The 13,548-nt window shown below is 46.4% G+C and overlaps 1 protein-coding gene across 16 annotated transcripts in view; it reads left to right on the top strand.

Annotated features, from left to right (window-relative positions):
* The window catches only part of GPR50 (G protein-coupled receptor 50), a 280,991-nt gene that overhangs the window by 233,164 nt on the left and 34,279 nt on the right, over positions 1-13,548 (top strand). For 8 of the 16 annotated variants that reach the window (XR_005584875.1, XR_005584874.1, XR_005584872.1 and 5 more), the window contains one exon: positions 10,598-10,930. The exons of 3 other annotated variants lie outside the window; for them this stretch is intronic. The gene's annotated coding sequence lies outside the window, so the exon portion shown is untranslated. Of the gene's footprint in view, positions 1-1,427; positions 1,542-2,779; positions 2,891-10,597; positions 10,931-12,218; positions 12,256-13,548 lie in introns of those variants that run through there. 5 more of the 16 variants (XR_005584868.1, XR_005584864.1, XR_005584893.1 and 2 more) reach the window with 3 other exon arrangements.

Genomic DNA, 13,548 nt, shown 5'->3' with positions numbered 1-13,548 from the left:
CCCTTTCTGTCCATATAGGTGGAGGGGCTCATTGGTTTTTCTCCCGTTGAAGCAAACACCCATGAATCCTTTGGGTTCTATTCATCTGAATATGTAAAAATCAGCAGGAGCACCTAGAGAATGTCTGGCTTAATTCAGCAAAGAGTCCCGGGGCACCTTATAGACTAACAGACGTTTTGGAGCATGAGCTTTCGTGGGTGAATACCCACTTCATCAGATGCATAATTCAGGGGATTAATTGAGGATTGATGAGATCATGTCTATCAAATCCGCTTGCATGTTGGGACAAAGTAAAAAACAGCTTAGAAATCAACAAGAGCCCTCCACACCCCCTTCATGCTTTGTTCTCCTTCCAGAACACAGAACAGTCCTAAGTGCCATGACAGTGCAGATGCATGGTGAGGCTGCCAGTAGCTGCGAAAGAACATAGCGTCTAGGTCTGCTCTGGAATGGAGATTTCACCCTCATGCATTTTGGATTCGATATGTGGAAGAAAAGCAGGGAGGAGGAAAAAGGAAGGAAAGATCGCTTGTGCCCTCAGAACCATCCCAGCTGTGTGAGCAGGGATGAGTGAGCATCAAGGTCTGGGCATGTGAATCCCTGATTCAGTCTGGCACCTGTGATATGGGTGCTAAGTAGGCATGAGGTAGACTTGTTTGCTGTGTTACAAACTAGGAAAATGATTTTTATGGGGTAGGGGATGGATGTGCAGGTGGACGTGAACCAGGCCAATGACTGGTTTCTATCCAGTAAAGTAACAGGTCATATAGTGTCAGCTCTGATTTTTTTTTTAATAGGACTTATCATTTTGCAGCCTAATGAGGTTTCTAGCTTCTAGAACTGATCCGTTTAGTCTGTCTTGCCAAAATACACCTGTAGCAAAAGAGAAACAAATGACAATCCTTATTCCCTCCCCCCTCCACACACACACTGGTGTAAATAACTGCACAGAAATCCGTGGAATTACACTGGCATAAAACAGATTAAATGACGGGAGAACTAGGTCCATAATGTCTAGTTCTCCCTGGAACAATGTCTTCAATTTAATGGGCTAGATCCTCAACTGGTGTAAATCAGTGTAGCGTCATTTACTCTAGTGGAGCAATTCGGATTATCCCAGCTGAAGATCTGGCCCACTATTGCTGAAATGGTTACACAAGTTGTAGAGTTTTTAGGTAAAGCCCACCTCCGATGTGTTTGACTTCTCAGGTCTCTTTAAAGACGAAAAATGATGTTTGAAACATCATGCTATTATTTAGAATCTGATAAGCTTAGAGGTCCTGCATGGATTTTCAGTTGTGCTTGGATGAATTTGCCTCTGTGGAACAATGTTGCCTCATTTACGTTAGGGTCCTTTTTTTTTTTTTTCCTCAATGATAATGTGTACTATAGGCATCGCCCATAGAGAGTGAAATCCTTTAGCCACAGAACAGGTATGAACATGGAGTAAAAACTTCACAAGACTGTCACTTCCCAGGGGCCACCTTTAGATATGGAAACGAAGTTCAAGCTCCAAGCGCATTCACTCCTTGACCCGAATGGTAAGAGGTGGATTTTGTGGCATACACACTTGTTCAATACAAAGGATACCAAATCATCTCAATTAGGTCCAGGACCAGCCATCGGATGATGAATCTAGCCAAGGCTCAATTTGAAATGGTGTCCTTGAGGTTAATGACTCAATAACTCTTCACCAGTTCCTGGATCCATACATGGTTCTTTTTGTAATTTGCCTTTAGTAGCTAACATGATGTGTGACTTCAAAGACCTTCATGCTACATTTGATAAACTTTAATGAAATCTACCCTACGTCTAGCAGGTCAGAATGGAAACCTCCTACAAAATTTGTTGGTCCAATCAAATCCACGTATTCTGACGCTAAGCTCCACACAGTCTCATGGAAGTCCATGGCTATGTACTTACTTATGCTGTCCTGTTACCTTAGCATCTGAGTGGCTTCTGTGTCAGCTCTGGCCATGTTGACCAGTGCTCCTATTTTCATGTTCGTCCCCTCTATTTGTAAATATCAGGTGACTGACTCATCAGTGACTCCAAACCCCCTCTGGCTTTTTTTTGAACAGCTCAGACTAAGCCACTGAGATGTGCAGCATCTTGAGCAATTTTTTATGTATGCGAATAGCATGTGATGTTTAGCAAGTCTGCACCATTGGCTACAGGCAGTTGCTGCCAAATTGAGACATAATGAGTGACGGCACTTTAACTAATTTAAAGATGCACGTTTTCTTAAAGCTAAACCTTGTCCCTACAAGATTTGTCTAAAGTAGACATCCTGACCTCAACTTTTTTCCTTTTGTGCTGAGTGGGAGTCATGGGTGCACCCAAGTCAAGGCAAAGTGCAATGTATCTGCCCCGAAAGGTCAGGGTTAGTTCAAGCACACAGCTGACCTAACCTTGACCTACAGAATATCAGGCCTACTTGTCCAAAGTTCTGAATACAGACTGTTGTATCTATAGCTTTTCTATTTTTTATCACATGATTCTTTCCACTGCTGCTTTATTTCTCATGATGATTTTCTGCTCTAACATTTACTTTGGATCTCTGTTGGCCTTCCTCTTATCCGCCATGCTTTATCCACCACCTGAAAAAATACGAGCCGTTCAGTGCTAGCTCATAATCCCAGTTCCATTCTTCCTCACTTCCATCCCTCCTGGCTTCATGAATCACAATCCTTCCCTCTCCATCCATCTCGTATCGTCTTATGATTCCTTTTTGTCGCACCTTCACAATAAGTAACATTCCCTCCTTGGTTGATTACAGCTGGCGTACACTCATGCAAGGCGAAAATGATGGAACGACTTCAGGCTGGAGGATCATGCCTTACGTGGCCTCATGCAAATCAGCCCTCTGATTTTTTTTCAGTGCCCTCAGGTATGGAGAATGAACTGGCTTCACCTCTGTTACCACCGCTGGTCAGTAAAGCAGCAGATGCCAAAGAAAACAGGAAGGTGCTATTCAGGGTGATGTAGTGGCCACTTTACATTCGTGGAAGTGGTCACAACCAGGGCCGACTCCAGACCCCAGCGCGCCAAGCGCGTGCTTGGGGCGGCATGCCACGGGGGGCGCTCTGCCTGTCGCCGGGAGCAGGGGCGGCTCTAGACCCCAGCGCGCCAAGCATGCCTGTGGAGGGTCCGCTGGTCCCGCAGCTCCGGTGGACCTCCCACAGGCATGCCTGTGGAGGGTCTGCTGGTCCCACGGCTCCGGTGGACCTCCCACAGGCGTGCCTGCGGAGTGGACCTCAACCAGAGCCGCGGAAAGAGGGGACCCGCCGCGGGACCGGGGAAGGGCGGCGCAGCGCTCCGCGCTGCTTGGGGCAGCCTACTTTCTAGAGCCGCCCCTGGCCGGGAGGGCGGCAGGCGGCTCCGGTGGACCTCCCGCAGGCGTGCCTGTGGAGGGTCTGCTGGTCCCGCGGCTCTGGTGGACCTCCCACAGGCGTGCCTGCGGAGGGTCCGCTGGTCCCGCGGCTCTGGTGGACCTCCCACAGGCATGCCTGCGGAGGGTCCACTGGAGCCGCGGGACCAGCGGACCCTCCACAGGCACGTCTGGAGGAGGTCCACCGGAGATGCGGGACCGGCGACCGCCAGAGCGCCCCCCGCGGCGTGCCGCCCTGCTTGGGGTGGCGAAATTGCTAGAGCCACCCCTGTCACAACACATCTGTAAGTGCTCCCTCCCGCTTTTCCCAAGAGTAGTCCCAACAGATAGAGCCTCCCTGAGAGGCATAACATCCCCCTCTGCAGGAACCATGTCCCTCCCCCCCATAAGTGGCCCACTGGAGATGTAAGAGGGCACCACTGGGGTATTCCTACACCCAGACATTTCTCTGGTAGTACAGGGCCCAGAGGGGGCATTGTAGCTGAGTCACAAGTTAGGCCTCAGATCTGCTCTATCCTGGATCAGGGGCTCAACTATGCCTGGGCAAGTCCAAGGGAGGGGAAGCACAAGCTGCCCTCAGCCTCTGCAGTGGAGTCCCCCAGCAAAAGATGGCAAGCCTGATCCTCTGCCCCTCCCCACACACATACCCCCAGGAGTGTTGCAACAGTGAAAACTTCCAAGAATAGAGCAGGCCAGGGGTCGGCAGCCTTTCAGAAGTGCTGTGCCGAGGCTTCATTTATTCACTCTGATTTAAGGTTTCGCGTGGCAGTCATACATTAACCTTTTTAGACGGTCTCTTTCTATAAGTCTATAATATAAAACTAAACTATTGTTGTATGTAAAGTAACTAAGGTTTTTAAAATGTTTAAGAAGCTTCATTTAAAATTAAATTAAAACACAGAGCCCCCCGGACCGGTGGCCAGGACCCAGGCAGTGTGAGTGCCACTGAAAATCAGCTTGTGTGCCGCCTTCAGCATGCGTGCCATAGGTTGCCTATCCCTGGAGTAGGCAAACCTCAGTGCTTTCATTTCAGCTATTTCTTCTTTCTTCATTTTTCTAATGGGTGGGAGACGTTGCTCATCTAGAAGGCTAAGAACTATGCCATGAACAAAAACGGCTCAAGGAACACAATGCTTAGGACTGCAGCAATGGAAAAGATGCGTGTCCTCATTTGGAACTTCTAGTGGCATTAGAACATTGTCCTCGTCCATCAGACTTGTAAAGTCTCACCACGGCATGCACGTAGCCGTTTATACTGATGGGGCCGCATAATAAACATCAGGTAAGCTTACAAAAACCAATACCTACAACTCCAGCTGTGGAACAAATCAATTAACACAGCTGACCCAGAATGGAGACAAGCCAGCGGAACAGAGGACTGAACATGCTATGAATAGCAAAGAGGGGTAGGAGATCAGAAACTCATCTGATCTGCAAACTTCCCTTGAATTTACTGTGCAAAGTGTGGCTGGAAATCCATAGGATCCAGGCACAGGGGGGCGGAAAGAAATCCCATTTGTTTAGACCTCTAATATGAGCAAAAACCTGAGAAAATGGGATAGGAGGGTAGATGGGGAAAGCTGCAAGTCTGTCACTTACTAGACACCCCCTAAATAGTTTAAGAGCTTGGGGCACTGCTGGAAAGCCACAGAACATAAGTACCTGCACATGTGTTGGTGTTATCCAAAGGCAGAAAGAACACCGAGGGGAGCTATTTTTTTTTTCAAATAAGGCTCATTTGAAAACATCTATCAACCTGATGACAATACTTTGTGTATTCAGTGAGAGAGAGGAGAAACAAATAGTACATATTGATTCTGCCCTGCTGCTGGAGAGGTGTGCAAACGTCAGACCTAGCTCCAGGGATTTCTCACTGCAGGCAAGCAAAAGGGAGGGCACCATCCCCAGAGGAGCCTTGGTTCCCTTAGGGATGTGCTGTATCAGGAACGCTGTGCATGCCCTCTTCCCAACCAGTGCCACCTACTTTGGGGGCTGAGCTGACTAGCTCTGCGCCCCTGGTGGAGCAGGGCTTGCAAATGCTTTGCAATGCAGTGAGCAGCCCTGTGGACTTTCCGCCCTGGGGATCTTTTTTACTGTATCAGGAATGAACTGCTTCCCGAGGTGAAACATCCATTGCCCCTGGTATGGGGCAGAGTAATTACTGAGGGAGGATTGCAGGGCTGTAGTGAGGTGAGTGTTAATTGTAGCACCTGTATCTCCTCTACTTCAGAATGGTTGCAGAAGTAGACTGTGTGCAGAACATGAACAATTCTCTTTTCTCTTGCACAAAGTCCTTGCCATAATGTAAGCAGTGTGCAGCCTCAGCATCACCCACATAGCACAGGGATTTGACACTCTTGTGACTGCGGGGCTAGACAGGAGGATGTCCCATGCTGGTAGTGATGCATCAGGGTGTTTAGCTTTGGGGAGTTTACATCATGAAAGAAAGACTATCAAGAGCCCAAAGAATTTAAAAATGAAGGCAGGCACTCTAGCTCCTGTTGTCGGGGGTGGGGGGAGAGGGAAAAATTCCAAAGGGAGCCCAGGCTAGCCGGGGCACTAAACTACTGGACACAAGTCCTGAAGTATTAGTATCGGGCTGGCACGTGTGCTTTAGGACCATTTGTTTTCTGACTAAGGCATAGGCTCAGCTGTAGGAGGGAGAAGACAGACAGTTCTACATAAGCAAACACATGGACTTAAAATGGCTTTGCAAGGAGAGAGTTTCCTGATATGGATTAAAGGAGGCAAAGGTTTGAATGGCACAGCAAGGAAAAGTGAAAATAATTCCTTGTTTGGTTCTGGGCTAGCCTTCCTCTACAGCTGTCCAAACATGTATCTTTCTTCGCTTTGGCTCACATAAAAATAAAATCAGCTATTTCCCAGTTGGTTGTTTTCTTCTCTTATTCTCTGATTCAGATGTTCACATTTGAAACCCTAAATTCCTGAGGAAGTTATGTGAACAGTCTAGCCACACAATTGATTTGCAACATGTGCCACCAGAATAAACTTCTTGTGTATATTCAGTAGTAGGAATTAGTAAATAATAGCAGAAGGTGAGACCAGCTAAGAGGTATAGACAAGGGAGGAGGGGCAGGGGAAAGAAGAGGGGAGGCTACTACCCGATGAAGAGAGGAGAAGCCAGTGGGTCCTTCCTTGAGATATGATAGTATGGATTAAGTTGAAGAGTTTTTAAAGACAAAGGTACAAATACACTCTCAATCACATCTAAAGTCCCATTTGGCTGCCCCAGCTAATGGGTTGCACTGCGGTGATGGAGAGCCAAATTTGCCTGAAAACATTTTATTCAAACGATTATTTCCTTTGTTCTACTGAAAACTTAGAAAAAGAGGGGATGGAAGAAAGAAGATGAGCCAAATAGTTTTCCAAAATGTAGCCTAGTGGGCGCAGTTTTTGTGACTCCCTCACATTCCACCTCTTCCCTTCTTCAAATAATTTTCCACCTGTAAGATAACGCTAGTTAAAGCGAACAGCGTGATGGAGCATTGTTCCCACATAATGCAGCTGAATTACAGCTAAGAACAAAGTAGTATGGGGTAGAAAAACATAATTTTCCTTTCTCACTGTATTAGACCTTTATTTCTTTTATATTGCCTAGGTGGCTTCTGAAGTTTCACTGTCTAGGAAGCAAAAAAAAAATCTTAATTTTAGTCAAGAGTCGTCATAACTCTCTTAGGAAGTAGAAAAGAGCTTAAAGTGTGTCCACTCATTTTGTAGCTATTTTTTATTCTGATGTGCAAAAAGAGGATGCTTTGGACTCTTTAACGAAAAGGAGCTTTCCAAAGCACTAACCATTTCAGTGGGGAAGTTTTCACCCATTGGTTTGTAAGAACAATTGTCAAGGGAAAAAAGGATGGTGTTAAACTCCAAAGTCATGTTTCAGGGTCAGAGCTGGGAAGAGTTGTGCCGTTGTGATGATCCTGATGATCGGTCTAACTGAAAAGTGCTGTAAATATGACTGAAAGCTGCAAGAAAGGGTGCCATTTTCTATCTATGGTCGTGAGTTATACAGAACATTTGGACCTTTTACCTATTTTGCAAATTCTCCCCATTACCCTCCCCAAGGTAGAGCCTAAAAGAACGTTTGAGTGGCTAGGAGATCCAGGTTTGATTCCCTGATCCACCACCAATTTCCTGTGTGAGCCTGGGCAAGTCTCTTAGTCTCCTTGGGCCTCACTTCCACTTCTGTCTAATGGGAAGAATAGCACTGCCCTACCTCAGAGGAGAGGTGTGTTGTAAGGATAAATAAATTTAAGACTGTGAGGTGCTCAGACACTATGGCATTGGGATTATGTAAATATCTAAGATAGATATGGATGCCAGACAGGTCATATCTATGGATCCATGAGAAACACCAGATTTGAAATTTAAGTTGAAATGAGTCTTTATGAAATAATTCAAATGGTCCATCAGTATGTAGAAAGCAAAAGACAATGTGCAGATCTGGGCATCCTCTTTGCAGGCCTTCAAAAGATATTCATTAGGGCTTCCACTGATCTCCCAAAAGTCAGTTGGAGGCTTTAGCACTGAAGAGACAGTACTCTCTGCCAAGCCTGGAACAGAAGCTCAATGACAAAGCCTCTTGTCTATCCACCAACCTGGATGTAAGAATCCACTTAAGGGATAGAAGAAAACACCTTGGAAATAATGGTGCAGGGGAAACTCCAGTCTCTTCTTGACCCAGATCGCATGGCAGATGTGTCCTGCTAGAAGATGTCCTGCTAAGGAGGCAGGTGGGCAGGGGAGTCATGCTAGACAAGTCTGGGCAGGGAATATATAGACTTCAGTAATGTAATAAACTTGTTAGTTGATTAACAAGACCTGACCTGACCTAATGACTCTAGCAGAGAAGACTATAGGGAATGCAGTCACTCCCTGGGAAGAGGAGGGAGTGTTAAGAGGCTGTTGAGATGCATAGTCTACAATTGCTCCCTGAGAGGAGGGAGTGGTGTAGCTGGCAGACCCAGAGAAGGAAGGGAGAGCCAGAGGTTAGGAAATGGGGTCAGGGAAATGCAGCAAGGTACAGGGTGGCGCAGACCTAGACGGCTGACTAGAGGGTCCCTGAGCCAGAATCCACCCAAAGTAGAGGGTGGGCCCAGGTTTCCCAACCAGTCACTGGGGAAATGGCATTGGCAGGACAGCACATAGGAAGACTGCTGGAGTCTGTTTGAGAGAAGAGACCCTCTGACCCCTGGAGGGGGAAACCACAATAGTCACCTAGCTGGAGGGCTGTGTCCTGGAGTGAGAGAGGGGCTGCAGACAAAGTGCCGGATGGCTTGCAACCGTGGGGGGAGGCGTTGAGCTGGTGAGCTATTCCCTAGAATGACCAGGAGGAGGCACCATACACACGGTGAGTACAGTCCCCGTCACAGGAGGTCTCTCTGGTTTGGGCTGACTGATAAATCACATCCACCGGGGTCATGATGAGACTCTATCCTTTCGATTCCATTTCCTTGAACTTGTGACGCTCTTCTACCTTCACTTCCTGGAACTCAGAAATCACATACCATTTCCCCCTGACCTTATCCATGGGTCAGGCTTACCTGTCGCAGGGAGGTGACCTAAGTCAATAGCTGCTGGAGCTACTTTTCAGTCTGGAGGCAACTTTCTGCAAGAGGAGTTTGCAAGAGCAACAGTACGCTTGGAATTCCGTCAAAGCCACTAGAAACTTCACTTTTAATTCAATAAAAGCTCATGTTCAACAGGAAGTGGCAATAACTGCAAGATTGAGGGACTTGCGATACTTTTCTTCTGAGCCTTGGTGATCAGACTAATGAAGAGCACTTGCATTTCTACCTCTAACTATTTTTAAAGGAATTAATTATTTTAGTTACAGTAGTTGCCACTAATCATAAATGATCACAAAAGGAGTATTTCTTTTTCTAGTCACTGGAGAAAAGTAAAGGTGGGATCCCACAAATCACTGTGGCAAACTTTGGTAAATGCTGACTCACTCCTGGTGACCATTGCCTGGAGAGAAGGGGGTGCATATGAATGCAGAGTCTTTCTTCATACTTGCGCAGGCAAGGCTTGTGAATGGGGTTGAAATCATCTCTGATATTAGATAAGATGTCGAATCCAAAGGGTTATGTAAGAGGATTCGGGTTAGGGCTTGTCGGGAAGTAAATATCGCACCAAATTATCAGCTCCTGAAGGGGGGGAAATAGTCTTTGAGTGTATTACAATAAATTGTTGCTGGATGCTTTTGTATGTTTTCCGCTGGCAGGGGGTGTTGTTTATGAGCTGCAGTCAGTACTTAGATGACTGGGAGGTGAGTCTAACTATGTCAATTTGTCATGTTGCTTTTCCTTACAGTGTGTTTCTTAAAAACAACAACAACAACAACAAACCAGTTAAGGTGGGGGTGTAAATTTAGGGTCACAATATGTCTGGGCTTCTTTTTTGAGCCTGCTTTCTTTAAATAAGCTGCACTAGTCCTCTTTCTGGAGCAGCCTACTCCTCCTCTACACTGGTTCAGCCACAGCAGCTGCTGGCATGTTGGGGGAGGATACATACAGGCAGGCTCCATTGCCCACCCACCAGCATGGGAGTGGGAACATCCCGGGGTCGCTTCGCTCCCACACCCACTCACCATACAGGTAGCAGCCTCCTGGGCGTAAAGGGACTTTCTGTGCCCCTTTACTCCTTTGCACAAGTTCAGCGGTGCCACACTCTGGCCTGACGCTTTGAAAGCAGCACTGAGACTGGCACTCCTATACCCGAAAGCACGTGGGAGGCCATTCTCTCCGGTGGAAGAGCTGTAATGACAACTGAGTGGCTTGTCTCACAGGCACTGAGGACAGTGTGTGTGTGGACAATAGTGCTCAGATGGTGCATTTGCACCTGTGGCGCCTCATGCATATGTTTTTAAAACGGAGTCTATGTGGTGCTCAGAGAAGGACAACAAACTGGATTAATTTTAAACCAGGTACAGCATGAGCAATCGCAGGCCATGCTTTTCCCTCATTCCAGCTCTGCCAGGGCATCTGAGTCTAACACCCCTGCTATTCCAATTCTGGACTCCTCTGCCCTTACGCAGTGATCTGTTGCTGCATTGTGTTATACCATGTGGTGGGTTTGGATATGTAGGTCTTTTTAAAAAAAGACACATTAAAATACAGTATCAATTGTGAGCTAAGTAGGATTTGAACCAAAGTTTCATTCTGATTATTCCTTCTGCACTAGATGGGTTCCAACACTTGCTGAAATAAAGCTAATTGTATTTGGAGACCATTCCTTGGGCTGCTTGAGAGCTGAGGCCAATTCCTTGCTTGACACAGCTACTGGACAGTGCACCCTCATGTGCTTTGGACAAGACTTTCATCCAGCAGCTACTGGGTTAATGTTCAGTTCTGGAGTGCAGCAGCTTAATTGGGACAAGGTGAACTTGCCTTTTTCTAGTGGCTAGAGGTGCCTGGGGGGAAGCAGAAACCACAATTGGTGCCTTTGGAATCTCCTGGTTGGACACTGGTTTTGCCTGTTGAGGAGATTGAGCTGCTTCTGAGCCAGAAAGACCAGGTAGGGCTGGAGAGAGGTTGCTCTCTTCCTCTCCTCCCACTCTCCAGCAGCTGGGCTCAAAGTCCATGTAGTGCTTTGCCGCTTGTCCATAGGGGGAGGCTCAGACGGCAGGCCTGGTGGGGATTAGTGCTCCACACACCAAATAGGACCTTTCTGGTTGCACAGGTGATTTGCCCCAAAAGAAGTGTTTAGCAGCAGGCCTACAAGACTCTGGCTTCATATTGCTTTTTGGCTGGGCCAAATATTAGCAAGTGAGTGACATTAGTATTATTCATATGTGTATCTGTGGCTTCCTAAACTCCCAAATGAATGAGATGCCTATACGTAGCCCTAAGAGAAATATCACTTTTTGAGTCATTCACATCTCTTCTTCATGCTGGAGTCAGAGACAGAAAGCAGACAGGGTTCAGGACTATGAAAAGCCTATTTTCCTTTGCTGAAGATGTGAATTATTTTATTTAGAGGAATAGTTTAGAAACAAGCTGGCAGGGTGGGGGGACAGATTTTTATCCACTCATGTCTTTACTGTCCTGACTCTTTCTTAAAAATAAGCAGAACCTTTCTATATAAACATTGACATTTCTTTCAATAAACTTCCAGTGGCAGTCTGAAACAGCTGTCTCTCCAGAAAGAGACTGATTATTTTAGTAATTCCAGCATTTGACAGGTATCTATGAATTAGAAGACTGTATAAAGTTTAAAGTGAATCCGGGGTACTGAGAGCCATTGAACCAAACTGTAAACGCTGGATATGATGGAAACCACTTCAAGCCAGGGGATACGGAAGCACTCTCAGCACCCCTAGTTTCAGCACCTATGAGTGAATCCATTGTTACAGTGAACAAAATAATACTCCAAAGACTGAAAATGGCCTTAGATTACTGTTTCTTATTGCCACATTTAAGGTTTTAGTTTCTCTTCTATTTTTATGCTTTTAATGGTTTGGCAATTTTTATTTGTGTGGTGTTGACCCAGGGCAATATAAAGCTATTAGAGCTGGGTGGTGGGGGGGTTGTTTTTTTAAAATCCCATCCCATGGGAAATGCTGAGAGTTCGAAATTCCATTTTGCCTCATATCAGGACAAAAAGTAGAAATCTTGGAATTTTTCATGAAACTAAATATTCCAAAACCCCTGGTGAAGTCAGGGGGGATGGGACGGGTGTTCTACTCTGGGCCCAGTCTTCCCATTGAGAATTTGACTTCAGTTGGCTCAGGGTCTGACCCAATGGCGCCTTCTTTGGGCTTCCACTGCCATATCTCTTTTTTTTTTTTTTTTTTGCTTTCTAGAGGTGTCTTTCTTCCTCCTTTCTTCCTGGGGCCTGACACTGAAAGCCACCCAGTGCTGAACAGCTGTTCAAAATTATTCTGTAAATTGCAAGTCCTTGGCATGCAGCAAAAGGAGTGAATCAGACAGGACATTCCAATGGGAGATTCAAAAATATTTAAATAAACTGAACCAATATTTTTCCTCATCTTCCACTACCTCTGCTGCCCACAGCTGAAGCCTGTGATTGCTCCTATTTTACCCTGCCTCAGAAGAGACAAATACAAAAAAAGTAATTCACCCTAGAAGGTATTGAGGAAAAGAAATTAATAGGATTCCAAAATGGATTAGACACAAAAATATTAAAGGATAAAAGTGTATCTGGGATACCAACCCTCATGCTTCAGGACATAAGGCGACATTCCAACTGTCTGGGGGTAGGAAGAAACTTGCCTCCACTGGAAACATGCTGCTAATAGTTGTCCATGTGTACTAAGGAAGGGGACTGTGACAGAGGCTGGAGGCTAACAAGTGAACCAGCTTTCTGATCACTTATGCACCAGTTAGTTCCCTTGGAGAAGGCTGATTGGGGAATATTAGCTGATGAACCAATTAGGCATCAGTTGATGGCTGTAAAAAGGAAGGGGGGAGAGGATTGGGTTAGCTGAGTTCAGTATGCTCTGAGACCCCAAGGGAGGGAGTTCTCTGTTCCTCTCTGGCCCTGTGGGGCAAGCAGGCCCTGTAAATACTTTGCTGCACAAGATTTGTAGGGGTTGGTGCCGGAATATAAATAACGAATGTGGAGGTGCCACTCACTGCAGGGTCAGAGGCTTCTGTGCTTCGGAGGGTGTGGATGGAGCCCACCCATTTCAGGGACTTACAACTTCTTTGCTTCTGGAGCAGGACTGGCTCTACCATTTTTGCCACCCCAAGCAAAAAAAAAAACCCGCTCGGACTGCCACCCAGACTGCCAAAGGGGGAAGAAAAAAAAAGCCGCCCAGACTGTACTGCCCCAAGAATGGACAGAATACCGTCCCTTAGCATGTGCCGCCCCAGGCACGTGCTTCCTCCGCTGGTGCCTGGAGCCGGCCCTGATCTGGAGCCAGTAAGCATAGAAGATCGGATAGCAGAGCTGTGATCCAATATGGGCCTGCTTCTGTCTTTGGCTAGTGCAGTCTCTTCATAAAGAAAGGAATTTATACAAGAAACTGAGCCAAGAGGTGTCCTGCCTTTTTGTTCTGTTTTTACAGAGCCTAACACAAGAGGATCGTGGTCCATAAACAGGGCAGCTAGGCACTATGGTAATACAAATCAATGCATAACAGATCATTGGGTAAAAGTACTGTGTGCTAA

Source organism: Mauremys reevesii, linkage group 9 (genome assembly GCF_016161935.1).
Source record: "Mauremys reevesii isolate NIE-2019 linkage group 9, ASM1616193v1, whole genome shotgun sequence".
Taxonomy (NCBI): domain Eukaryota; kingdom Metazoa; phylum Chordata; order Testudines; family Geoemydidae; genus Mauremys; species Mauremys reevesii.
This window is presented reverse-complemented; position numbering and strand designations above follow the sequence as displayed.